We start from the raw sequence: 11,689 nt of genomic DNA on the forward strand, positions 1-11,689 counted from the left end.
ATATGCTCCAATATTAAACATGGAATAAAATCACACGATTATTGTTTATTTAACAAAATTACAAGTCATGTTCGTTCAAATGTTTAGATGCCATCTAGGGATGGTAAATCACCGGATGAATTCCGAACCTATCTGCTTATATGCATTGTCAATGATGCCCTTGGTTATCACACATTTCAACCTTACCTTAAAATCACTACTCTTGGCAGAACTAGGAATTAGGTTGTATCACGATCACAAAGCTATTGCTTTCAACCCTCGGTTCTCAAGCGTTCTGTGGCTAAGCTATCAGAGTAACTTCCACGTCGCATTGTGTAGAGATTCGTCGATTGTAACTCGAGATTTACTTTTTGGTACTGATCAGAGGGAGATTGTTTAGTGGCCGGAGCAGTCGTGACAAGCAGTTTTGGTATATTACTTTGTCAGCTATTGAGATCGGATGATGCCTTGTTCTTACCATTTTTCGTCACCATCACTGCATGCTGCACTGCGTGTTGCAAGACGGGTATTTGTACAGCTTAATACTCTCAGCTTTAGCAGGTGTCAACATTTCCATGGAACCACCTCTCGCAAACATCACATCCGATCCGAAACTCATCTGCATTGTAGATTTCACTGCACCAGCCGCAGAGTGTTTCGTGCTCATCTTCATCGTCTTCGTAATCTACATCAGCTGCCTTGGGTTTGCTTCCAACTGTCCATCACTTGATCTCTATAAAATGAAGAACCCCCAATTATAGACAAAACACTACATGATCAACACCAAAAGAAAATTCATTCTTTCTTGTAGAGAATGCTAGGCTTGTTATATCGTGCTAAGCAGAGCTCAATCATTCCGAATGCGTGCATTAACCATTAATCGGACCACAACTTTCGGGCTCAAATAATGATGGTAAGAAAGTTTACCTTTGTGCTGCCCGAGAATTGCTCCCACTTTCAATACTTGGTTGTCTTTATCAGGTCCCCTTCCAGTTACTTGCTCAAAGACTGGGGGCTGATCGATAATCATGCTGTACAGACGTTTCCTGTAAAGCAAAATCACGATATAATAGAAACAAAACAAATGAACAAAATGGCATGAGACCTATGCATGCATATATCAAGTCCCTTTTTGCCATTACTTTTCGATACTAATCATCCTTCATATTTACAAGCTGTGATCAAAGCGACAGATGCATGATTTATACGGTGAACTTATAAAATTTGGGTAAACTACATAAATGACCACATAACTATGGGTCGGGTCACGAAATGACCACCATTTTTAAATTTGCGTCAATATGACCATTGAACTATTTAAATGGTTTCAATAGTCACATGTCGTTAACACTTAACGGAAGTGTCTACATGACAGTTAATAAAATTTGTATAATTAGTGCGAGTCCTTATAAAGATACGTATTCGCTGCGCTGGCACCCTGCTTTGTTTTCTTTCAGTTTGGTCACTACTTGTATATGATTTGTTTCCTTAGATTATCATTTAATGCAATTTGATCCTGATTCTATTTTTAATTTGTCTAATGCCTTAATTTGAGCATTAACTTAAAATCTTTTATTATAGTCATGTATTAAATGTAGATTAAATGCCCTAGATTTTAGAATTAATCGTTGAGCCAATTCTCACACTTGTTATCAAGATACATACGTTATATAACTTGTTCAAGTTTAGGCAATCTGAACCCAAGATCAATTAGTAACCAAACAAAACCTTAACTAATAAGCTAAATCTAATATTTAGGAATCAAATAAATATTTTGTATATATTATATATTATAGTTAATGATAGAATAGACAAGTGATGACATAAATCTAGGCCAATTAAGAATATGATAATACTTAAATTGCTAAAAAAAAACTAATTTATTTATATTAATTTGAGATTCAATATTTAAATTAAAATTATTTTATATTTATTTATAAATGATTATAATTAAATTTGATTTATTTTTTCTTATTATTATAATTTGAATATTAAATTATTTTTTAATGATTTAATATATAATCATTAAAAAATAATATGAAAACAATAAATTTAGTTTAAAAATATTAAAATCTTAAATCAATATAAATAGACTATTAGATTTATTTAAGTGATTTAAGTGTTGTCATATTCTCAATTGGCCTAGATTTAAGTTTTTGTTATCCCTTTTTAATTTTTTATCATTAACTAATATATAAAATTGATTCCTAAATATTAGATTTAGCTTATTGGTTAAGACTTGCTTGATTACTAATTCATTTTGGGTTCAAATCCAATTAAGTTATTTTAATTTTTTCTTCCTAAACTTGAAAAGTTATATAACATATTATCTCAATAACAAGTGTGAGAATTAGCTCAATGTTTAAGGCATGCCAAGGTTACCTCGAGACTCAAGTTGGATTCCTTGGGTGTCAAAACTATTCTTTATTTATTTTCACTTCAATTCAAAGTTGACACGTGCCAACCTTTTGATTAGATTGAAAATTTATTAAATTAAAATTAAAAAAAAAACCTTTAATCAGATTGTAACATGTGTCACAATTTGATTGAATAAATAAATTTATTAAATTAACTTGAAATTAGGACCTAATTAAGAATTAAAGTTAATATTGGTGATCAAGTTGATTAATTTTAAAATCTAGCGGATTTAATCTATAAATTTAATACATAACTAGAATAAAAGATTTTAAAATTAATACTCAAATTAGGACATTAGACAAATTAAAAACAGAATCAAGATCAAATTGCATTAAATGAAAATCCAAGGAAACAATTCATACACAAGTAGTGACCAAAATGAAAGAAAACAAAGTAGGGTTCTGACGTCGTGAATACATAACTTTACAAGAACTCGTGTCCTAATTATACCAATTTTGTTAACTTCCACGTAAACACTTACGTTAAGTTTTAATGACAGGTGGCTATATTGAAATCATTTAAATAGTCCAGTGGTCATATTGACGCAAATTTAAAAATAGTCGTCATTTGGCAACTCAGCCCATAGTTATGTGGTCATTTATGTAGTTTAGCCTAAAATTTAAAGGTGAAAAGATATTATTAAAAAATATAAAATACCTAAATTATATATGAAAATCTAACATTTTCAGGGGCAACTCTCTCGCCAGCCCCCTCGGGTCCATCTTCGGTGGTTATTGAGCTTTTATCGCACGACGATGTATAGAAAGTAGGGAAGGCTTATCCTCTAAAAACCGGTAGTCCCAACAGTCCAACCAAGCTAAAATAGTTAAAAGACAAACAACTCATTTGCACTGGGAAAAAGCACTCTCTGAAAATAATCAAAGTTGATAAACTTCTACCAGAATTCAAAACTCAATGAACCAACTTGAATTTCAATGACATTATAACTGCATATATACTCTCATTCCGTCAACACAATCCTTCAAAAGCCGTACCTTTCGTTACGGTTAAGACGATCCGCAAGATAGAAAGCCACAGAAACCAACCACGAATCACTATGCACGCCAACGGAGGTCAACCAGTCTTTTCGGTTCATTGCATCTCTAGCAAAATTGATGCCAACCACCGGCTTAGGCAGCTCGGGTGGAACTTCACCCACCGGCAGACTAACTTCCAGCTTTCATTCGGATGTCCACAAAGGTATAAATTTCCTTTTTCTAAACCAAACCCAAGGCAAAGAGATTTTTCTTATATAAACCTTAGCTTGATCACAAAACAAAGGGGGAAAAGCTCTATACAGAAAATCAGAGAACTTGAATCTCCAGTAACTTCATTTGCTCTTAATTATGAATTCCATTCCCCTGTTTTATAAAAAGCAAGGAAATTAGTACAACCTTAATTGTCAAATTTAGTCTCGTACTTTACAAAACCCTAGAGATCCAATTGTTGATAAACAATCTGATGGGAAGAAAGGTTTAACAGTGTTGTCAAAATTGGATTAACTTCTTAGTTCTTGTAAAATACAAAATCAAATTCTTAACAAATTAAACTAGATCACTAACTTCTCAGTCAAGGAAAGATGAAATTCATAATTAAACCGACTTTACTATTCCAATCTGATGTTTCAGAAACCCTTAGGTGGCGTTTGGTTGGATGGAATCCCTTGGAATTGGGGGGAATTGGAATCCAACTCTACCACTTTCTCATGTTTAGTTCAAGTTTTCCAAGGGAATTGGAATTCGTCATGGCTTTAACTTTCTATCAAATGAGGGAAATAGAATTCCATCCAACAATGGATGAAATTCAATTCCCTTGTCGAAGAGAAATGAAATTTGACCATACTACCCTCATCAATCTTTTAGTAACTTATTCATATATTGAATAAAAATAATTTTTTATTATTTCGGGTCGGTCGGATTTCTAATTCATATTCGGGTCGGGTTAGGTTTTTAAGTGTGATATTCAGGTCGGGTCAGATCGGATTTTTTTAAGTGTAATATTCGGGTTGGTTCGGGTTTCAGGGTGAAAAAAACACGACCCGAAAAAAATAAATTTTACCTTAATAATACCCCTCTATATAATTTTTTTTCTTCAATTAAGTCATGTTTTATGAATAAAATAATTTTTTATTATTTTGTGTGGGTCGGGTTTCTAATTCATATATTGAATAAAAATAGTTTTTGGTATATTTTTTGGTAACTAATTAACATACTCCGATTGGAAAGTCAAAAATATCGCTCTATCTTTTTGTAACTTATTAATATTTTGATTGCGATGATTTAACTTATAATGTTATTAGCATGATTTTTATAATTTATTGAAATGAATAATCAATCAATAAAATGAAAATTTAATATTTTTTAATTTTTTATAATATATTACTACATGTAAATTGTAAAACAAACTAAAATAAAGCAAAAAAACAAGAAGGGCAATTTTGTCATTTTATATTAATGAAATAAATTCATCTGACATTTCTGCGAACCAACAGAATATGAAATTAGATTTCAATTCCATTCCTGCCAACCAAACTGATATGAAATTGATTCTAATTCCTGACAGATTCAATTCTTTCACAGATTCCAATTCCCTCATATACATTCCAGCGAACCAAACGTCACCTTAGTATACTCGTATCATGTTTATCAGTCTATTTGAGGAAAGAGAATTTCAAAATTCATAATAAATCAAACAGTAAAACTAGGAAATTCAGGAAAAACTCGACATGCAAATTTGAAGCGGAAATGAGGAAGAGGAGATCTGAATTACCTGGGTCGCAGAGTGCGTAAAATTGATCCACATCTGAGAGAAACAGGGAAAAGAAAAAGAAAGGCAGCGTTAAACGGAGAGAGAGAAGCATATGAAGATTTACCAGAAGTCAAAGCACGAAGGATGGCGGTTCTTCGAGAAGAGTAATCTTGAAGATTTCCCACGATTGGAGTCAATGATTTTTCTTCTTGTTGGAACGTTAATAGTCGTTAATGTTTGTTATTAGTTGGTTGAGTTTCTTCATAGGAAGCTAAAATGAGCTGTTAGTTGGCAGTTAGAATTTATGTTATATTTTGGGCTTACAACGTTACCTCTCGTAAAAAGACTGTTGTTTTTTCTATAGATTTTAAATTCATATAATTGTATCAATAATATGTATTTTTTAAATTAATTATTAGTATCTGATCTATTGACCGACTAATCCAGATTAAGTACTGCAGAGGCGAATGACATTTCTAACCCAATTTGCTCCATTCACAAACGCAAGATTCGAACTCCTACTTTACTTAAGAGACCTAGTCTCATCTACTAGACCAACTGGTTGTTGGTATCAATAATATGTATTTAGTTATTGATTAAATTAATTTCTTTAGAAAATTGTAAAAGAATAACTTTAACATTCAAGATAATTATAAGAATGTATTTAATTATGAATTTTTAAAATAAAAAAATATTTGGTCCATAATTCAAATAAGAGATTTACTTATTTTTAATATAATTATAAAAAAATTACATGAACTTATGAAGTGATGATTAATAAGTTTTTATTATTCTTTGATGATATGGATCCGAACCAAGATAACAATTCAAAATTAATAATAGAAAAATGAACTGATTTGAATATTCAATGGCATACATGCAAATTGAAAGAATTGTCCATCTAGCTCAGTTGATAGAACGCAAGGCTTAACCTTATGGTCGTGGGGAAGGCAATTCATAACGGAAGTCTTCCACGAAAGTTGCTCTCAACCTGACGTTGAGGACAGCCTACTATCCTACCTCCCCTTACCTCATTACATATGGTAATAGGGTCATCTAATTTTTTTATACATGCAAATTGAAGCATGCAACCAAGAGAAAATAGGCAAAGAGCAGAGCCTTAATTCTAGAGCAATACCAAGTGAAACTTAAGGTAAAAGATTTGTGCAGGAGCCTGAGCCTAATCAATGTAAAAAATACATTAGTATAGTAGCAGAATTCAGAGACAGCTGTTTTATTCCTGGGAATTAAATATCAAATTTATACAGGGAACATTTAAGCATAAAGTTGCATCCCACTGTATTAAGACTACCACTTAAACCTTGATAATTTGGAAGATGATCACTTGATGAAAGGTGATGGTGGTGGCGAACAACCAAAGGATTCCTGCGAAGGTTCAATGCTTCAAAACATGGCTAGAGTATTAACGGCAACTATCGCATATAATAAACAAATTATCGATACTAAAGTGGGAATGAAGGCAAAGAGCTAACAACAAAATCAACACTCTTAGGGGATGCCGAAGAGGACACATTTGACTCCTAATCATCACAAGTTTTTTCAGGTGAAGAAAGGATACCCTAGTCCAAGGTCAGGGTATACACCACCGACCTCATGTGGAGCTAAAAGTACTTACCAATCGTCTACTAATGAGATTGCGCACAAAACTCGAGCCTTAATGGCATCCACTAAATGAAATTGTTTAGGTGCCGAAAGGGGCTAGGCCAAGGTCAGGGCCACCAGCCACATAGATGGTCGAGAGTGATACTTACAGGTCCATCCACTAAATGAGACTCGAACCTTAATGTCATCCACTAAATGAATTAAGATGACGAAAGGTGCCAGTCCAAGAATAGGGCCACCAACCAGCCACATAGATGGCCGAAAGTGATACTCACAAATCATTCACTAAACGAGATTCGAACCTTAAACGAGATTGTTGATTAGTCTCAACCTTAATATCAAGGTGCTAATGAGCAGTCAATCAATTATGCCAAAAATATTGACACACACAAACTCATATGGTTCTATTTAAACCTTAATCTTTCTCAAGGTGCCAATGAGTAATCAACCTACTGAATCAATCTATATCAATTTGAGCCAAATAGTCAACCAATTAAATCAATCTATATTGGCTTGACACTAAACCAACCCATAGTTCAACATTTATAAGTTCAAATTATACTAAAATCACTAAGTTCCAAATGATTTGTAGAACACCAAAATCAACTAAAACTTCAAATAATGATAAAAATTGAAATACAGTGTTTGTCACCTTCAATTACTAATCGGACCGAGCTGCGAACCTTCGACCTTCTTATCGGTCAAATTAAGGCCAACCATAGCCTCACCAAGCCCAGCTAACATCAGCAAGCACGTTCGGTCACTATAATGAGTGACGGCCTGAACAATGGCCCGGGCACGCTTTGCTGGTCACCACTCTTGAACAACCCCAGAGCCCACAAACACTCCTCACAGCCCAACTGCATCATCAACGCCGCATCGGCCGGCGTCGCCACTCCACCCGCGGCGAATTGCACCACCGGCAACCTCCCAAGCTGCTTCGTCTGCATAACCAAATCGTAGGGAGACTGGATTTTCTTAGCGAAGGTGAAAACCTCGTCTTCATCCATGTTCCTAAGAACTCTAATATTGTTGGTAATGCTCAATCCCACATAGTGTTGGAAACACTATTGGGAATGGTATTTAAGGCTTGACATTCCATTTCCTTGTTGAGTGATAGAGAACAAGGGGGGCTCTCGCGCACCGCCGCCGCCGTCCGTCCGTCTCGTCTCGGCTCGGCTCGGCTCGGCTCGGCTCGGCTCGGCTCGGCTCGGCTCGTGGTCGTGGTCGTGGTCGTGGTCGTGGTCGTGGTCGTGGTAATACGTGTCTTCGACACGTCCGCGCGGATACTATCTTTTTAGAGAAAATTCTTGAGGAATTTCTCTTTGAAAGAAACAAATGGAAAATGTGAAAGATATCAACTGAGAATAAATATTGAACACAAATGAATATATTCCATCAACTTCTTCTAGTAAACCTGCTAGGTCTTCTGAACAAATTGATTTTGAGCCTAGAAGTAAAAGGCAAAGAGTTGAAACCTCTTTGGACCAGACTTTATTACTTCCTTTATTTCTGAGATAAATGATTTAGACTTCATTTCAGATCCTATAGCTCAAATTTTTCTAGATGAGGATCCTAAAACTTTTGAAGAAGCTATAAGATCTATCGATGCTAGTTTTTGGAAAAGCGCTGTTAATGATGAACTAGAATCGATAATGTCTAATCATACTTGGGAATTAGTTGACTTGCCTAAGGGATTCAAACCAATCTCCAACAATGGGTCTTCCGGAAGAACTAAGGCCAGATGGTTCGATTCAGCGATACAAGGCAAGGTTAGTCGTCAAAGGGTTCACTCAAAGGTTTGGTTTAGACTACTTTGATACATACTCTCCCGTTACAAAATCTCAACGATTCGTGCATTATTTGCACTCCTCTATTCATAAGTTGCAGGTACATCAAATGGATGTTAAGACTGCTTTTTGAATGGGGATCTAGATGAGGAGATTTACATGGAGCAGCCACTCTAGATGAGGAGATTTACATGAGCAGCCACTAGGTTTTGAGGCACCTGGTATGGAAGGCAAAGTTTGTAGACTCAAAAAGTCACTCTATGGACTTAAGCAGGCTCCTAAACAGTGGTATGAGAAATTTCATAAAACTATTCTTAGTTTTGGTTTTGTTGTGAATGGTTCGATGCTTGTGTGTATTCGAAGATGTGTTGAAACTGAAGTGTTATCATAAGTCTTTATGTTGACGACATGTTGATTTTCAGTTCTAACATTGAGTCCATTAACAAAGTTAAAAATTTCTTGTCCACTAAGTTTGAGATGACAGATTTGGGAGAAGTAGATGTAATCTTAGGAGTCAAAATTACCAAAACTGAGAAGGGATTTTCTTTATGTCAAGCACATTATATAGAGAAAGTGCTAAAGAAATTTGACAGTTTTGATGTCGTCCCTGTTCGAACTCCTTATGACCCTAGCATACATCTAGTTAAGAATAAAGGAAGTAGTGTTTTCCCAAACTGAATATGCTAAATTAATCGGAAGTTTAATGTTCTTAATGAACTATACTCGGCCTGATGCTTATGCTGTGAGTAGACTAAGTAGATATACTCATAATCCGAGTGGTGAGCACTGGATTGCGCTTAAACGCTTACTGAAGTATCTTAAGGGTACTGTGAATTGGAAACTTGAGTTTGTTGGCTTTCCTGCGGTATTGGAAGGATATTGTGATGCCAACTGGGTTTCTGATAATGATGAGGTAAGCTCTACGAGCGGGTATGTTTTTACTTTGGTGGAGCAGCGATCTCGTGGAAATCATCAAAGCAGACTTGTATTGCTCGTTCTACCATGGAGTCAGAGTTTATAGCTCTTGACCTAGCTGGGCAGAAGCCGAGTGGCTCAGAAGCTTGTTAGCAGATATTCCGTTGTGGGGAAGACCGATCCTCCAGTTTCATTGTTGTGTGATCACAAGCTGCGATATGTGTGGCTAAGAACCAAGCTTACAATGGTAAGAAAAGACACATTCGCATAAGACATGAATCAGTTAGACACTTGATAAAGAATGGAGTGCTCTCTTAGAGTATGTGAAGTCGGAAAGGAACCTAGCAGATCCACTTACCAAAGGGTTAAGTCGGAAGCTGGTCCTAGATTCGTCGAGGGGGATGGGTCTAAAGCCCATTGGTTGAGGAATTCATGGTGGATACCCAACTTAGTTATCTAGTTCCATGTGGTCAAACGAAACCATGGAAAGACTCATAGTGCACATTCCTACTGCCTATCCTATGATGAATAATGTGCATGCCCAGGATGAGCTTAATTGCTCTTAATAAATTCATAGCCCAGGCTTTGGGTGGTCTTAGTGAGAAAGACTTGATGAATTTACCGATTTTGGCTGAATATCTATTCTTAATAAGTTCATAACCCAGAGTGGTGGGTAGGAAATGTGAACTTACCGACAGAAAGGTTGAGTTTGTTAAACTCTTAATAAATTCAAATCCAAGTATTGGTGGTTCTAGTGAGAAGGACTTATTGAATTTACCGATAAATGAGGTTGAATATTTATTCTTAATGACTTCTTAGCCCGAGTTGGGTGGTTCATTATAATGAACTTGAAAAAAGTCACCATACCCTTTGTGAGGTTGAGCTATTATAAAAGTCTTAATATTCCATATTCCTTTTAAAGGTGGTTTATGTTGAGATAAACTTGATGAAATAACCTATGTAAGTGAGAAGGGTTAGCCCTTCTATGAAAAATGTTGGGCTATTTTTCTAGCACACTTACTAGAATCCTGAGGTAAGATGGCCAAATATATACTTTGTATATATATATCTTACACATCGAGGACTCAGGTGGATGAAGGGGTTAGTTGTGTGTTTGAGTTTACCCTGATCTTAGAAAGTTCCAGACTAGTTTCACTTATCTAAGAGAAGGATTGCTCATCATCACTATGTACTAGTTCCAGATATGTTCACTAGTGCTTAAGCAACTAATCTCGCTATTACTCTTCTGGAAAGCTTGTTTTCGAGTTTCAGAAGATTTCTTTCGCATTAGTGGGGGAATGTTGGTAATGCTCAATCCCACATAGTGTTGGAAACACTATTGGGAATGGTATTTAAGGCTTGACATTCCATTTCCTTGTTGAGTGATAGAGAACAAGGGGGGCTCTCGCGCACCGCCGCCGCCGTCCGTCCGTCTCGTCTCGGCTCGGCACGGCACGGCTCGGCTCGGCTCGGCTTGGCTCGTGGTCGTGGTCGTGGTCGAGGTCGAGGTCGTGGTCGTGGTCGTGGTCGTGGTCGTGGTAATACGTGTCTTCGACACGTCCGCGCGGATACTATCTTTTTAGAGAAAATTCTTGAGGAATTTCTCTTTGAAAGAAACAAATGGAAAATGTGAAAGATATCAACTGATATTTATAGGCTGCTGAGGACTGTTTGAATTTCAAATAATAACAGCTGAATTATTTTTTTTATCAGAAATTAAACAGTTTATTCCTAAATTAAATCAGAAACGTTAAGATGTACCTGGACTGATTTACAGCTTTGTACAGAGGAGACAAGCTGTTAATCAGGAGTTACAGGAGTTATTTGATTTAATTCCAGGTTTACATGATATAATTTCGGGAGTTATAACAGCTGAATAATGATACAATGAACCTGGACTATTTCTGAGTCAGATTCATCTAGTCGTTTCAGCTGTTACAAATAAGAGGTTTAATCCTGAAATTTTATGGACGACTTTAACCCTATTTCTAGCCTATAAATAGAGAGCTATATTCAGCTTCTCAACTAACTCCAAAAACATTCACAATTCACTTACCAAAGTGTTTTCTAAAGTTCTCTCTGTGAGTTCTCTCTGAGTGCTTTCCGATCAGAAGTGCAATACCACCAGCAGTCCACTCCGGTTTCGGGTGTACGGAATTCGGAGCGACCGTGTAACCTCGGGGGACGGTCCGCCTACTGCAAGCGATTACACACAC

At 36.0% G+C, this 11,689-nt stretch overlaps 1 long non-coding RNA gene and 1 pseudogene across 1 annotated transcript; both read right to left on the reverse strand.

The window, feature by feature from the left end:
- Positions 1-409: 409 nt before the first annotated feature.
- On the reverse strand, positions 410-5,691 carry LOC120142954 (annotated as a pseudogene).
- A 783-nt stretch (positions 5,692-6,474) lies between these two features.
- On the reverse strand, positions 6,475-7,552 carry LOC120142955. Its single transcript, XR_005517901.1, has 2 exons — positions 7,421-7,552; positions 6,475-6,531 (listed from the first exon to the last, which is right to left on the reverse strand). It is a non-coding gene; the product is annotated as an uncharacterized LOC120142955 (long non-coding RNA).
- Between the last annotated feature and the right edge of the window lie 4,137 nt (positions 7,553-11,689).

The sequence above is a fragment of the Hibiscus syriacus genome, unplaced genomic scaffold (genome assembly GCF_006381635.1).
Source record: "Hibiscus syriacus cultivar Baekdansim isolate YM2019G1 unplaced genomic scaffold, ASM638163v2 tig00110832_pilon, whole genome shotgun sequence".
Lineage (NCBI taxonomy): Eukaryota > Viridiplantae > Streptophyta > Magnoliopsida > Malvales > Malvaceae > Hibiscus > Hibiscus syriacus.